Raw genomic sequence first — 14,699 nt, forward strand, 5'->3', positions numbered from 1 at the left:
CTTGGTGCATTTTGCATTCCAGACAGACTTTGAGAAATCATATTGACTTGTTGAGTCAATATTTTATTCTGAGCCAATATGGCATTCAAAGTGTCAATCTCAAGAACTCCTTTCTTCTGACTAGTCCCATTGTTCACAGGATTTCTTTCAGAAGTGTACATGAATTGGTTATTTGCAACCATTTCAATCAGCTCTTGAGCTTCTGTAGGCGTCTTCTTCAAATGAAGAGAGCCTCCAGCAGAGCTATCCAAAGACATCTTGGATAGTTCAGAGAGACCATCATAGAAAATACCTATGATGCTCCATTCAGAAAGCATATCAGAAGGACACTTTCTGATTAATTGTTTGTATCTTTCCCAAGCTTCATAGAGGGATTCTCCTTCTTTCTGTCTGAAGGTTTGGACTTCCACTCTAAGCTTACTCAATTTTTGAGGTGGAAAGAACTTTGCCAAGAAGGCATTGACTAGCTTTTCCCAAGAGTCCAGGCTTTCTTTAGGTTGAGAGTCCAACCATGTTCTAGCTCTGTCTCTTACAGCAAAAGGGAATAGCATAAGTCTGTAGACCTCAGGGTCAACCCCATTAGTCTTGACAGTGTCACAGATTTGCAAGAACTCAGCTAAAAACTGATGAGGATCTTCCAATGGAAGTCCATGGAACTTGCAATTCTGTTGCATTAGAGAAACTAATTGAGGCTTAAGCTCAAAGTTGTTTGCTCCAATGGCAGGGATAGAGATGCTTCTCCCATAGAAGTCGGGAGTAGGTGCAGTAAAGTCACCCAGCACCTTCCTTGCATTGTTGGCATTGTTGTTGTTTTCGGCTGCCATGAGTTCTTCTTCCTTGAAGAATTCGGTTAGGTCCTCTACAAAGAGTTGTGCCTTAGCTTCTCTTAGCTTTCGCTTCAAGGTCCTTTCAGGTTCAGGATCAGCCTCAACAAGAATGCCTTTGTCTCTGCTCTTGCTCATATGAAAGAGAAGAGAACAAGAAAATATGGAATCCTCTATGTCACAGTATAGAGATTTCTTGAAGTGTCAGAGGAAAAGAAAATGGAAGGCAGAAGTAGGAAATTCGAACTTATCAAGAAAGATGAAGTTCGAATTTTGCATTAAGGAATAGTGTTAGTCCATAAATAGAAAGATGTGAGAAGAAGTAATTTTCGAAAATCAAGTAAAGGATTTTGAAAACTTTTTTTTTGAAAAGCACTAATTGATTTTCGAAAATGAAAGTGGGAAAGAAGTAAAGTGATTTTTGAAAAAGATTTTGAAATTAGAAATTAAAAAGATTTGATTGAAAACTATTTTGAAAAAGATGTGGTTAAGAAGATATGATTGGTTTTTTTTTTTAAAAAGATGTGATTGAGAAGATATGATTTGAAAAACATTTTAAAAAGATTTGATTTTAAAAAAAATAATGACTTGGCTATCAAGAAAAGATATGATCCAAACATTAAACCTTTCTCAACAGAAAAGGCAACATACTTGAAATGTTGAATCAAATCATTAATTGATAGCAAGTATCTTTGAAAAAGGAAAGAAATTGATTTTGAAAAACTTTGAAAACCTGAAAAAAATTGCATTGAAAAACAGAATCTTCCCTCTTGTGCCATCCTGGCGTTAAACGCCCAGAATGGTGCACATTCTGGCATTTAACGCCCAAAACACTACCTTTTTGGGCGTTAAACGCCCAACCAGGTATCCTGGTGGTGGACGAAATTGTGATCACTTGTTATGTATTTATAAAGGATGTATACTCTGAAGGCATTGTTTATTGACTTCACAATCTCGTTCAACTAACCAGCAAGTGTACTGGGTCGTCCAAGTAATAAACCTTACGTGAGTAAGGGTCGAATCCACAGAGATTGTTGGTATGAAGCAAGCTATGGTCACCTTGCAAATCTCAGTTAGGCAGATTAAAAATGGTTTATGGGTTTTCGAATAATTAATAATAAAAAGAAGAAATAATAAAAAGGATAGAACACTTATGCAGATTCATTGGTAGGAATTTCAGATAAGCGGATGGAGATGCTGTAGAGCTCTCGGACGCCTGCTCTCCTACTTCTTCTACTCAATCCTTCTTACTCCTTTCCATGGCAAGCTTTGTATAGGGGTTCACCATCAACTGTGGCTACTTTCATTCCTCACGGGGAAATAACCTGTGCGGCTGTCACTCGCACAGCTAACCAGTCTGGAGGCATCACCCATGGCTGATGGCTACATCCCATCCTCGCAGTGAAAACTATGCTAACGCACTCTGTCACAGTACGGCTAATCACCGGTTAGTTCCCGCTCCTACTGGAATAGAATCCCTCTTTTGCGTCTGTCACCAACGCCCAGCAGGTTAAAGTTTGAAGCACGTCACGGTCACTCATGATCGGAATCCTACTCGGAACACCACGGACAAGGTTGGACTTTCCGGACTCCCAGGATCCTACTCGGAACACCACAGACAAGGTTGGACTTTCCGGATCCAGATGAATGCCGCCAACTATCTAACTTATACCACGAAGATTCTGTTGGGGAATCTAAGAGATACGCATTCAAGCTCTGTTGCATGTAGAACGGACATGGTTGTCAATCACGCGCATTCATAAGTGAGAATGATAATGAGGGTAATCTGACTCATCACATTCATCATGTTCTTGGGTACGAATGAATATCTTGGAATAAGAATAAGAGAGATTTGAATAAAAGAAGATGGAATTTCATTAATACTTGAGGTACAGCAGAGCTCCACACCCTTAATCTATGGTGTGCAGAAACTCCACCGTTGAAAATACATAAGCAAAGAGTTCAGGCATGGCCGAATGGCCAGCCCTCTCTAACGTGATCAATGATCCCCTAAGATGAAGAATAAAATAAAACTGAGATCAAAGATGAGATCAAAGATGTCTAATACAATAGATAAATGTCCTATATATACTAGACTAGCTACTAGGGTTTACATGAGTAAGTAATTGATGCATAAATTCACTTCCGGGGCCCACTTGGTGTATGCTTGGGCTGAGCTTGATCTATCCACGAGTAGAGGCATTTCTTGGCGTCAAACTCCAGGTTATGACGTGTTTTGGGCGTTCAACTCCGGATCATGACGTTTTTCTGGCGTTTTACTCCAGACAGCAGCGTGTACTTGGCGTTCAACGCCAAGTTACGTCGTCATTCGTCGAATAAAGTATGGACTATTATATATTGCTGGAAAGCCCTGGATGTCTACTTTCCAACGCCGTTGAGAGCGCGCCAATTGGAGTTCTGTAGCTCCAGAAAATCCATTTCGAGTGCAGGGAGGTCAGAATCCAACAGCATCAGCAGTCCTTTTGTCAGCCTTCTTCAGAGTCCCTCAATTTCAGTCAGAATTTACCTGAAATCACAGAAAAACACACAAACTCATAGTAAAGTCCAGAAATGTGAATTTAACATAAAAACTAATGAAAACATCCCTAAAAGTAGCTTAAACTTACTAAAAACTATATGAAAACAATGCCAAAAAGCGTATAAATTATCCGCTCATCACAACACCAAACTTAAATTGTTGCTTGTCCCCAAGCAACTGAAAATCAAATAGGATAAAAAGAAGAGAATATACTATAAAATCCAAAATATCAATGAATATTAATTTAATTAGATGAGCGGGGCTTGTAGCTTTTTGCTTCTGAACAGTTTTGGCATCTCACTTTTTCCTTTGAAGTTTAGAGTGATTGGCTTCTCTAGGAACTTAGAATTTCAGATAGTGTTATTGACTCTCCTAGTTAAGCATGTTGATTCTTGAACACAGCTACTTATGAGTCTTGGCCGTGGCCCTAAGCACTTTGTCTTCCAGTATTACCACCAGATACACAAATGCCACAGACACATAACTGGGTGAACCTTTTCAGATTGTGACTTAGCTTTGCTAAAGTCCCCAGTTAGTGGTGTCCAGAGCTCTTAAGCACACTCTTTTGCTTTGGATCACGACTTTAACCACTTAGTCTCAAGCTTTTCACTTGGACCTTCATGACACAAGCACATGGTTAGGGACAGCTTGATTTAGCCGCTTAGGCCTGGATTTTACTTCCTTGGGCCCTCCTATCCATTGATGCTCAAAGCCTTGGATCCTTGCTACCCTTGCCTTTTGGTTTTAAGGGCTATTGGCTTTTTCTGCTTGCTTTTTCTTTCTATTTTTTTTTCGCCACTCTTTTTTTTTTTTTTTTTTGACTGCTTTTTCTTGCTTCAAGAATCAATTCATGAATTTTTCAGTTCATCAATAACATTTCTCTTTGTTCACCATTCTTTCAAGAGCCAACAATTTTAACACTCATAAACAACAAGATCAAAAATATGCACTGTTCAAGCATTCATTCAGAAAACAAAAATTATTGCCACCACATCAATATAATTAAATTAAATTCACTAATAATTTCGAAAATTATGTACTTCTTGTTCTTTTGAATTAAAACATTTTTCTTTTAAGAGAGGTGAAAGACTAATGGATTTTATTCATAGCTTTAAGGCATGGTTACACACTAATGATCATGAAGTAGAGACACAAAAACATAGATAAACATAACACTTAAAAACCGAAAACAGAAAGAAAATAAAGAACAAGGAATGAATCCACCTCTAGTGGCGTCTTCTTCTTGAAGGACCAATGATGTTCTTCAACGCTTCTATGTCCCTTCCTTGCCTTTGTTGCTCCTCTCTCATAGCTCTTTGATCTTCTCTTATTTCTTGGAGAGTGAGGGCGTGTTCATGGTGTTCCACCCTTAGTTATTCCACGTTTTGGCTCAAGTCTTCTAAGGAGGTACTGAGTTGCTCCCAATAGTTGTTGGGAGGAAAGTGCATTCCATGAGGCATTTGTTGATGAACTTCCTCATGTTCTCCTTGGGGGCCGTGAGGAACTTCCCTTGTTTGCTCCATCCTTTTCTTGGTGATGGGCTTGTCTTCTTCAATGGAGACATCTCCCTCTATGATAACTCCAGCTGAGTAGCATAAATGGCATATGAGGTGGGGGAAGGCTAGCCGTGCCATGTATGAAGGCTTGTCAGCTATTTTGTAGAGTTCATTTGCTATGACTTCATGAACCTCTACTTCCTCTCCAATCATGATGCTATGAATCATGATTGCCCGATCCATAGTAACTTCAGATCGGTTGCTTGTAGGGATGATGGATCTTTGGATGAACTCCAGCCATCCTCTAGCTACAGGCTTGAGGTCCAGTCTTCTTAGTTGGACTGGTTTGCCTTTGGAGTCTACTCTCCATTGGGCGCCTTCCACACAAATGTCCATTAGGACTTGGTCCAATCTTTGATTGAAGTTGACTCTCCTTGTGTAGGGGCGTTCATCACCTTGCATCATGGGTAGATGAAACGCCAACCTCACATTTTCCGGACTGAAATCTAAGTATTTCCCCCGAACCATTGTGAGATAGTTCTTTGGATTCGGGTTCATACTTTGATCATGGTTCCTTGTGATCCATGCATTAGCATAGAACTCTTGAACCATCAGTAATCCGACTTGTTGCATGGGGTTGGTTATGACTTCCCACCCTCTTCTTTGGATCTCATGTCGGATTTCCGGATACTCATTCTTTTTGAGCTTGAAGGGGACCTCAGGGATCACCCTCTTCTTTGCCACAACATCATAGAAGTGGTCTTGGTGGCTCTTGGAGATGAATCTCTCCTTTTCCCATGATTCGGAAGTGGAAGCCTTTGCCTTCCCTTTTCCTTTTCTTGAGGAAACTCCGGTCTTGGGTGCCATTGATGGTGAATGAAAAATAAAAAGCTAGGCTTTTTACCACACCAAACTTAAAATTTGCTCGTCCTCGAGCAAAAAGAAAAGAAGAGTAGAAGAAGAAGAAGAAGAAAATTTGAGTAGAGAGGGAGAAGGGGGGTTCGGCTATGTAGAGAAGAAGGGGTTATGTTGTGTGAAAATGAAGAAGAAAAGGGAGGTATTTATAGGGAGGGGGGAGGGTTAGGTTTCGGCCATGTTGGGTGGGAATGGGTGGGAAATTGAATTTGAATGTAATGGGGGTAGGTGGGGTTTATGGGGAAGAGGAGGTTGATGTGAATGGTGCATGGGGTAATTGGGAAGAGAAATTGATGTGATTGGTGAAGGTTTTTGGGAAGGGTGACATTGAGAATGAGATTTGGATTAGGAGAGTGTGAATAGGATTAAAAGAAAAGGTAGGTGGGGATCCTGTGGGGTCCACAGATCCTGAGGTGGGAATCCTGTGGGGTCCACAGGTCCTGAGGTGAAAAGAAATACCATTCCTTCACCCTATAGGCGTGTAAATTGCCTTCATGCACCATTCTGGCGTTCAAACGCCCATTGGTGCATGTTCTGGGCGTTAAACGCCCATGTGATGCTTGATTCTGGCGTTGAACGCCAGTTTCAAGCTTGTTTCTGGCGTTCAGCGCCAGATTGTCCTCTGCGTGCGCATCCTGGCGTTAAACGCCAGGATGTTGCTTGTTTTGGGCGTTCAGCGCCAGGAAGATGCTCTGTTCTGGCGTTGAACGCCCGCCAGATGCATCTTCTGGGCGCTGAACGCCGGCCCGTGCGTCCTCCAGGGTGAAAAATTTTTTCTTCTGTTTTTGACTCTGTTTTTAATTTTTTTTTGATTTTTTCGTGACTCCTCATGATCATGTACCTAATTAAACATAAAAATAACAAAGAAACAAAATAAAATAAAATTAGATAAATAAAATTGGGTTGCCTCCCAACAAGCGCTTCTTTAATGTCAATAGCTTGACAGTGGCTCTCATGGAGCCACAGAGCAATCAAGTCAATGTTGTCTAGTCCCAACACCAAACTTAGAGTTTGGATATGGGGTTTGAACACCAAACTTAGAGTTTGGTTGTGGCTTCACAACACCAAACTTAGAGTTTGACTGTGTGGGCTCTTCTTGACCTTGAACTGAGAGAAGCTCTTCATGCTTACTCTCTTTTGTCACAGAGGGATTGCCATGTGCTTGAAACACAAGGTATTCTCCATTCAATTGAAGGACTAACTCTCCTCTGTTGACATCTATCACAGCTTCTGCTGTGGCTAGGAAAGGTCTTCCTAGGATGATGCATTCATCATCTTCCTTCCTAGTATCTAGGATTAGGAAATCAACAGGGATGTAAAAGTTTTCAACTTTTATAAGCACGTCCTCTACTATCCCATGAGCTTGTCTTATGGATTTATCTGCCAATTGTAATGAGAACAAGGCAGGTTGTACCTCAATGATTCTTAGCTTCTCCACTACAGAGAGTGGCATAAGGTTTATCCCTGACCCAAGATCACACAGAGCTTTTTCAAAGCTCATGGTGCCAATGGTGCAAGGTATCAAGAACTTGCCAGGATCTTGTCTCTTTTGAGGTAGAGTTTCCTGAATCCAAGTATCCAAATTACGAATGAGCAAGGGAGGTTCACTTTCCCAAGTCTCATTACCAAATAACTTGGCATTCAGCTTCATGATAGCTCCTAAGTATTGAGCAACTTGCTCTTCAGTCACATCTTCATCCTCTTCAGAGGACGAATAATAGTCAGAGCTCATGAATGGCAGAAGGAGATTTAGTGGAACCTCTATGGTCTCTGTGTGAGCCTCAGATTCCTCAGGATCCTTATTAGGAAGCTCCTTCTTGCTTGGAGAACGTCCCTGGAGGTCTTCCTCACTGGGATTTTCGTCCTCCTCCTCCTTGATGCATTCGGCCATGTTGACTAAGTCAATGGCTTTGCATTCTCCTTTTGGATTCTCTTCTTTATTACTTGGGAGAATACTGGGAGGAGTTTCAATAACTTTCTTACTCAGCTGGCCTACTTGTGCCTCCAAATTTCTAATGGAGGATCTTGTTTCATTCATGAAACTGAAAGTGGCTTTTGACAGATCAGAGACTATATTGGCTAAATTAGAATTATTTTGTTCAGAGTTCTCTGTCTGTTGCTGAGAAGATGATGGATATGGCTTACTATTATTCAGCCTATTGCGTCCACCATTGTTAAAACCTTGTTGAGGTTTTTGTTGATCCTTACAGGAGAAATTTGGATGATTTCTCCATGATGGGTTATAGGTGTTTCCATAAGGTTCACCTAAGTAATTAACCTCTGCCATGGCAGGGTTCTCAGGATCATAAGCTTCTTCAGAAGCTGCCTCTCTAGTACTGTTGGATGCATGTTGCAATCCATTCAGATTTTGAGAGATAATGCTGACTTGTTGAGTCAACATTTTGTTCTGAGCCAATATGGCATTCAGAGCATCAATTTCAAGAACTCCTTTCTTCTGAGGGACCCCATTATTCACGGAATTCCTCTCAGAGGTATACATGAACTGGTTGTTTGCAACCATGTCAATGAGTTCTTGTGCCTCTTCAGGCGTTTTCTTCAGGTGAATAGATCCACCTGCAGAATGATCCAGTGACATTTTCGAAAAATTCAGAGAGACCATAATAGAATATATCTAATAGGGTCCATTCTGAAAACATGTCAGATGGACATCTCTTGGTCAGCTGCTTGTATCTTTCCCAAGCTTCATAGAGGGATTCACCATCTTTTTGTTTGAAGGTTTGAACATCCACTCTCAGCTTGCTCAGCTTTTGAGGAGGAAAGAATTTATCCAAGAAGGCAGTGACCAGCTTATCCCAGGAGTCCAGGCTATCCTTAGGTTGTGAATCCAACCATATTCTAGCTCTGTCCCTTACAGCAAAAGGGAAAAGCATGAGTCTGTAGACTTCAGGATTAACTCCATTCGTCTTTACAGTATCACAGACTTGTAAGAACTCAGTTAAGAACTGATAAGGATCTTCAGATGGAAGTCCATAAAACTTGCAGTTTTGTTGCATTAATGCAACTAGTTGAGGTTTAAGCTCAAAGTTATTGGCTCCAGTGGCAGGAATGGAGATGCTTCTTCCATCAAATTTGGATGTTGGCTTTGTGAAGTCACCAAGCATTCTCCTTGCATTATTATTATTATTATTTTCGGCCATCTCCTTCTCTTGTTCGAAAATTTCTGAAAGGTTGCTTCTGGATTGATGTAATTTAGCTTCTCTTAATTTTCTCTTCAGAGTCCTTTCAGGTTCTGGATCAACTTCAACAAGAGTGCCCTTTTCCTTGTTCCTGCTCATAAGAAAGAGAAGAAAACAAGAAAAGAAAAAGGAATCCTCTATGTCACAGTATAGAGATTCCCTCAGGTTAGTAGAAGAAGAAAGAGGTAGAAGAATGAAGAAGGATGAAGATGAATTCGGATGAAGAGAGGTGAAGAGAAGTGTTAGTAGTTAAATAATTAAATAGAAGAAGATAAGAGAAGAGAGAGAAGAATTCGAAAATAATTTTTGAAAGAGAAGTTAGTAATTTTCGAAAATTAAAGATAAAATATAATTAAAATTCAAAATTTAAAACAAAAAGAATTTTTGAAAAAGAGAGGGAGAATTTTCGAAAATAGAAGAGGGAAAAGTAGTTAGGTGGTTTTGAAAAAGATAAGAAACAAACAAAAAGTTAGTTAGTTGATTGAAAAAGAATTGAAATCAAAATTTGAAAAAGATAAGAAGATAAGAAAAAGATAAGATATTTTGAAATCAAATTTTGAAAAAGATAAGATAAAAGATAAAAAGATATATTTGAAAAAGATATTTGAAAAAAAGATTTAATTTTAAAAATTACTTAACTAACAAGAAACTACAAGATAAGATTCTAGAATTTAAAGATTGAACCTTTCTTAACAAGAAAGTAACAAACTTCAAATTTTTGAACCAATCACATTAATTGTTAGCTAATTTTCGAAAATTTGATAAAAAGATAAGAAAAAGATTTTGAAAATATTTTGAAAAATATTTTTGAAATTTTCGAAAATGCTAAAAAAAAATGAAAAAGATATGATTTTTGAAAAAGATTTTGAAAAGATAAGATTTTTAAAATTGAAATTTTAGAGGAAAATAAGGAAAAGATATTTTTGATTTTTAAATATTGAATGAAAAACACAAAAATGACCCAAAACATGAAAATTTTGGATCAAGACACAAGATGCATGCAAGAATGCTATGAATGTCAAGATGAACACCAAGAACACTTTGAAGATCATGATGAACATCAAGAACATAATTTTGAAAAATTTTTAATGCAAAGAAAACATGCAAGACACCAAACTTAGAAATTTTTAATGCATGGAGAATATGAATGCAAAAGTGCACATGAAAAACAACAAAAGACACAAAACAAGAAATCATCAAGATCAAACAAGAAGACTTGTCAAGAACAACTTGAAGATCATGAAGAACACTATGAATGCATGGGATTTTCGAAAATGCAAGAAAAATTTTTAAAAGCATGCAATTGACACCAAACTTAAAAATTAACACAAGACTCAAACAAGAAACACAAAATATTGTTGATTTTTATGATTTTCTAATTTTTTTTTTGTATTTTTTTTTATTATATTTTTCGAAAAATATGTTTAGAAAAACGAAAAAAAAAAGAAAAAATTTTGAAAAAAAGATTTTTGAAAAGAAAATTACCTAATCTGAGCAACAAGATGAACCGTCAGTTGTCCATACTCGAACAATCCCCGGCAACGGCGCCAAAAACTTGGTGGACGAAATTGTGATCACTTGTTATGTATTTATAAAGGATGTATACTCTGAAGGCATTGTTTATTGACTTCACAATCTCGTTCAACTAACCAGCAAGTGTACTGGGTCGTCCAAGTAATAAACCTTACGTGAGTAAGGGTCGAATCCACAGAGATTGTTGGTATGAAGCAAGCTATGGTCACCTTGCAAATCTCAGTTAGGCAGATTAAAAATGGTTTATGGGTTTTCGAATAATTAATAATAAAAAGAAGAAATAATAAAAAGGATAGAACACTTATGCAGATTCATTGGTAGGAATTTCAGATAAGCGGATGGAGATGCTGTAGAGCTCTCGGACGCCTGCTCTCCTACTTCTTCTACTCAATCCTTCTTACTCCTTTCCATGGCAAGCTTTGTATAGGGGTTCACCATCAACTGTGGCTACTTTCATTCCTCACGGGGAAATAACCTGTGCGGCTGTCACTCGCACAGCTAACCAGTCTGGAGGCATCACCCATGGCTGATGGCTACATCCCATCCTCGCAGTGAAAACTATGCTAACGCACTCTGTCACAGTACGGCTAATCACCGGTTAGTTCCCGCTCCTACTGGAATAGAATCCCTCTTTTGCGTCTGTCACCAACGCCCAGCAGGTTAAAGTTTGAAGCACGTCACGGTCACTCATGATCGGAATCCTACTCGGAACACCACGGACAAGGTTGGACTTTCCGGACTCCCAGGATCCTACTCGGAACACCACAGACAAGGTTGGACTTTCCGGATCCAGATGAATGCCGCCAACTATCTAACTTATACCACGAAGATTCTGTTGGGGAATCTAAGAGATACGCATTCAAGCTCTGTTGCATGTAGAACGGACATGGTTGTCAATCACGCGCATTCATAAGTGAGAATGATAATGAGGGTAATCTGACTCATCACATTCATCATGTTCTTGGGTACGAATGAATATCTTGGAATAAGAATAAGAGAGATTTGAATAAAAGAAGATGGAATTTCATTAATACTTGAGGTACAGCAGAGCTCCACACCCTTAATCTATGGTGTGCAGAAACTCCACCGTTGAAAATACATAAGCAAAGAGTTCAGGCATGGCCGAATGGCCAGCCCTCTCTAACGTGATCAATGATCCCCTAAGATGAAGAATAAAATAAAACTGAGATCAAAGATGAGATCAAAGATGTCTAATACAATAGATAAATGTCCTATATATACTAGACTAGCTACTAGGGTTTACATGAGTAAGTAATTGATGCATAAATTCACTTCCGGGGCCCACTTGGTGTATGCTTGGGCTGAGCTTGATCTATCCACGAGTAGAGGCATTTCTTGGCGTCAAACTCCAGGTTATGACGTGTTTTGGGCGTTCAACTCCGGATCATGACGTTTTTCTGGCGTTTTACTCCAGACAGCAGCGTGTACGTGGCGTTCAATGCCAAGTTACGTCGTCATTCTTCGAATAAAGTATGGACTATTATATATTTCTGGAAAGCCCTGGATGTCTACTTTCCAACGCCGTTGAGAGTGCGCCAATTGGAGTTCTGTAGCTCCAGAAAATCCATTTCGAGTGCAGGGAGGTCAGAATCCAACAGCATCAGCAGTCCTTTTGTCAGCCTTCTTCAGAGTCCCTCAATTTCAGTCAGAATTTACCTGAAATCACAGAAAAACACACAAACTCATAGTAAAGTCCAGAAATGTGAATTTAACATAAAAACTAATGAAAACATCCCTAAAAGTAGCTTAAACTTACTAAAAACTATATGAAAACAATGCCAAAAAGCGTATAAATTATCCGCTCATCACCTGGCTGGCGTTTAAACGCCAGTCTGTCCTTCTTCACTGGGCGTTTTGAACGCCCAGCTTTTTCTGTATAATTCCTCTGCAGTATGTTCTGAATCTTCAATTCTCTGTATTATTGACTTGAAAAGACACAAATTAAAAATATTTTTGGATTTTTAATAATCAAAATGCAACAAGAATCAAATAACAATGCATGCAAGACACCAAACTTAGCAGTTTGTATACTACTGACACTATATGAGACACATAAACACTCAAGTCAAAAGAATTCAAAGATCAGAGTAAGAAATCATCAAGAACATCTTGAAGATCACTAAGACACATGAATGAATGCATGCAATTGACACCAAACTTAAAATGAGATACTAGACTCAAACTAGAAATATTTTTGGATTTTATGATTTTGTAATTTTTTTGGATTTTTCGAAAATTAAGTGGAAAAAGGTATCAAAATTCTTAATGAGAATTCCAGGAATCAGTGCAATGCTAGTCTAAGACTCCGGTCCAGGAATTAGACATGGCTTCACAGCCAGCCAAGCTTTCAAAGAAAGCTTCGGTCCAAAACACTAGACATGGCCAATGGCCAGCCAAGCCTTAGCAGATCACTGCTCCAAAAGCAAGATTGATAGAAATCAACAAGCTCTTGTGATGACAAGTTGAAACCTCGGTCCAATGAAATTAGACATGGCTTCACAGCCAGCCAGATCTCAACAAATCATCATGAAACTCTAGAATTCATCTTCAAGAATTTCGAAAAAAAAATACCTAATCTAAGCAACAAGATGATCCGTCAGTTGTCCAAACTCAACAATCCCCGGCAACGGCGCCAAAAACTTGGTGCACGAAATTGTGATCAATACTTTTCACAACTCAAATAATCCCCGGTGATGAAACCAAAAACTTGGTGTTCAATACCATGGCATAAACACAACTTCGCACAACTAACCAGCAAGTGTACTGGGTCGTCCAAGTAATAAACCTTACGCGAGTAAGGGTCGATCCCACAGAGATTGTTGGTATGAAGCAAGCTATGGTCACCTTGTAAATCTCAGTCAGGCAAACTCAAATGGGTATGGTGATATGCGAATAAAACTATAAAGATAAGGATAGAGATACTTATGTAATTCATTGGTAGGAACTTCAGATAAGCGTATGAAGATGCCTTCCCTTCCATCTCTCTGCTTTCCTACTGTCTTCATCCAATCCTTCTTACTCCTTTCCATGGCAAGCTTAAGCAAGGGTTTCACCGTTGTCAGTGGCTACCTCCCATCCTCTCAATGGAAATGTTCAACGCACCCTGTCACGGCACGGCTATCCATCTGTCGGTTCTCGATCAGGCCGGAATAGAATCCAGTGATTCTTTTGCGTCTGTCACTAACGCCCCGCCCTCAGGAGTTTGAAGCACGTCACAGTCATTCAATCATTGAATCCTACTCAGAATACCACAGACAAGGTTAGACCTTCCGGATTCTCTTGAATGCCGCCATCAGTTCTAGCCTATACTATGAAGACTCTGATCTCACGGAATGGCTGGCTCGTTTGTCAGGCGAGCACTCGGTTGTCAGGCGATCAACCATGCATCGTGTATCAGGAATCCAAGAGATATTCACCCAATCGAAGGTAGAACGGAGGTGGTTGTCAGTCACACGTTCATAGGTGAGAATGATGATGAGTGTCACGGATCATCACATTCATCAAGTTGAAGAACAAGTGATATCTTAGAATAAGAACAAGCGGAATTGAATAGAAGAACAATAGTAATTGCATTAATACTCGAGGTACAGCAGAGCTCCACACCTTAATCTATGGTGTGTAGAAACTCCACCGTTGAAAATACATAAGAACAAGGTCTAGGCATGGCCGAATGGCCAGCCTCCCAATGAGGGTTCAATCATCAAAACATGATCAAAAGATCCAAAAGATTGAAAGATCTCTTAAATACAATAGTAAAAGGTCCTACTTATAGAAAACTAGTAGCCTAGGGTGTACAGAGATGAGTAAATGACATAAAAATCTACTTCCGGGCCCACATGGTGTGTGCTTGGGCTGAGCAATGAAGCATTTTCGTGTAGAGACGCCTCTTGCAGTTAAACGCTAGCTTTTATGCCAGTTTGGGCGTTTAACTCCCATTTTGGTGCCAGTTCCGGCGTTTAACGCTGGAATTCCTGAGGGTGACGTTGAATGCCGGCTTGGGCCATCAAATCTTGGGCAAAGTATGAACTATCATATATTGCTGGAAAGCCCAGGATGTCTACTTTCCAACGCCGTTGAGAGCGCGCCAATTGGGCTTCTGTAGCTCCAGAAAATCTGCTTCGAGTGCAGGGAGGTCAGAATCCAACAGCATCTGCAGTCCTTTTTGGTCTCTGAA

General features: G+C 39.6%; 1 non-coding gene across 1 annotated transcript; it reads left to right on the plus strand.

Annotated features, from left to right (window-relative positions):
• Nucleotides 1–311: 311 nt before the first annotated feature.
• Nucleotides 312–419, plus strand: LOC112719321 (small nucleolar RNA R71). Its single transcript, XR_003161627.1, has one exon. It is a non-coding gene; the product is annotated as a small nucleolar RNA R71 (small nucleolar RNA).
• Nucleotides 420–14,699: the final 14,280 nt, after the last annotated feature.

Source organism: Arachis hypogaea, chromosome 10 (assembly GCF_003086295.3).
Source record: "Arachis hypogaea cultivar Tifrunner chromosome 10, arahy.Tifrunner.gnm2.J5K5, whole genome shotgun sequence".
Classification (NCBI taxonomy): Eukaryota; Viridiplantae; Streptophyta; class Magnoliopsida; order Fabales; family Fabaceae; genus Arachis; species Arachis hypogaea.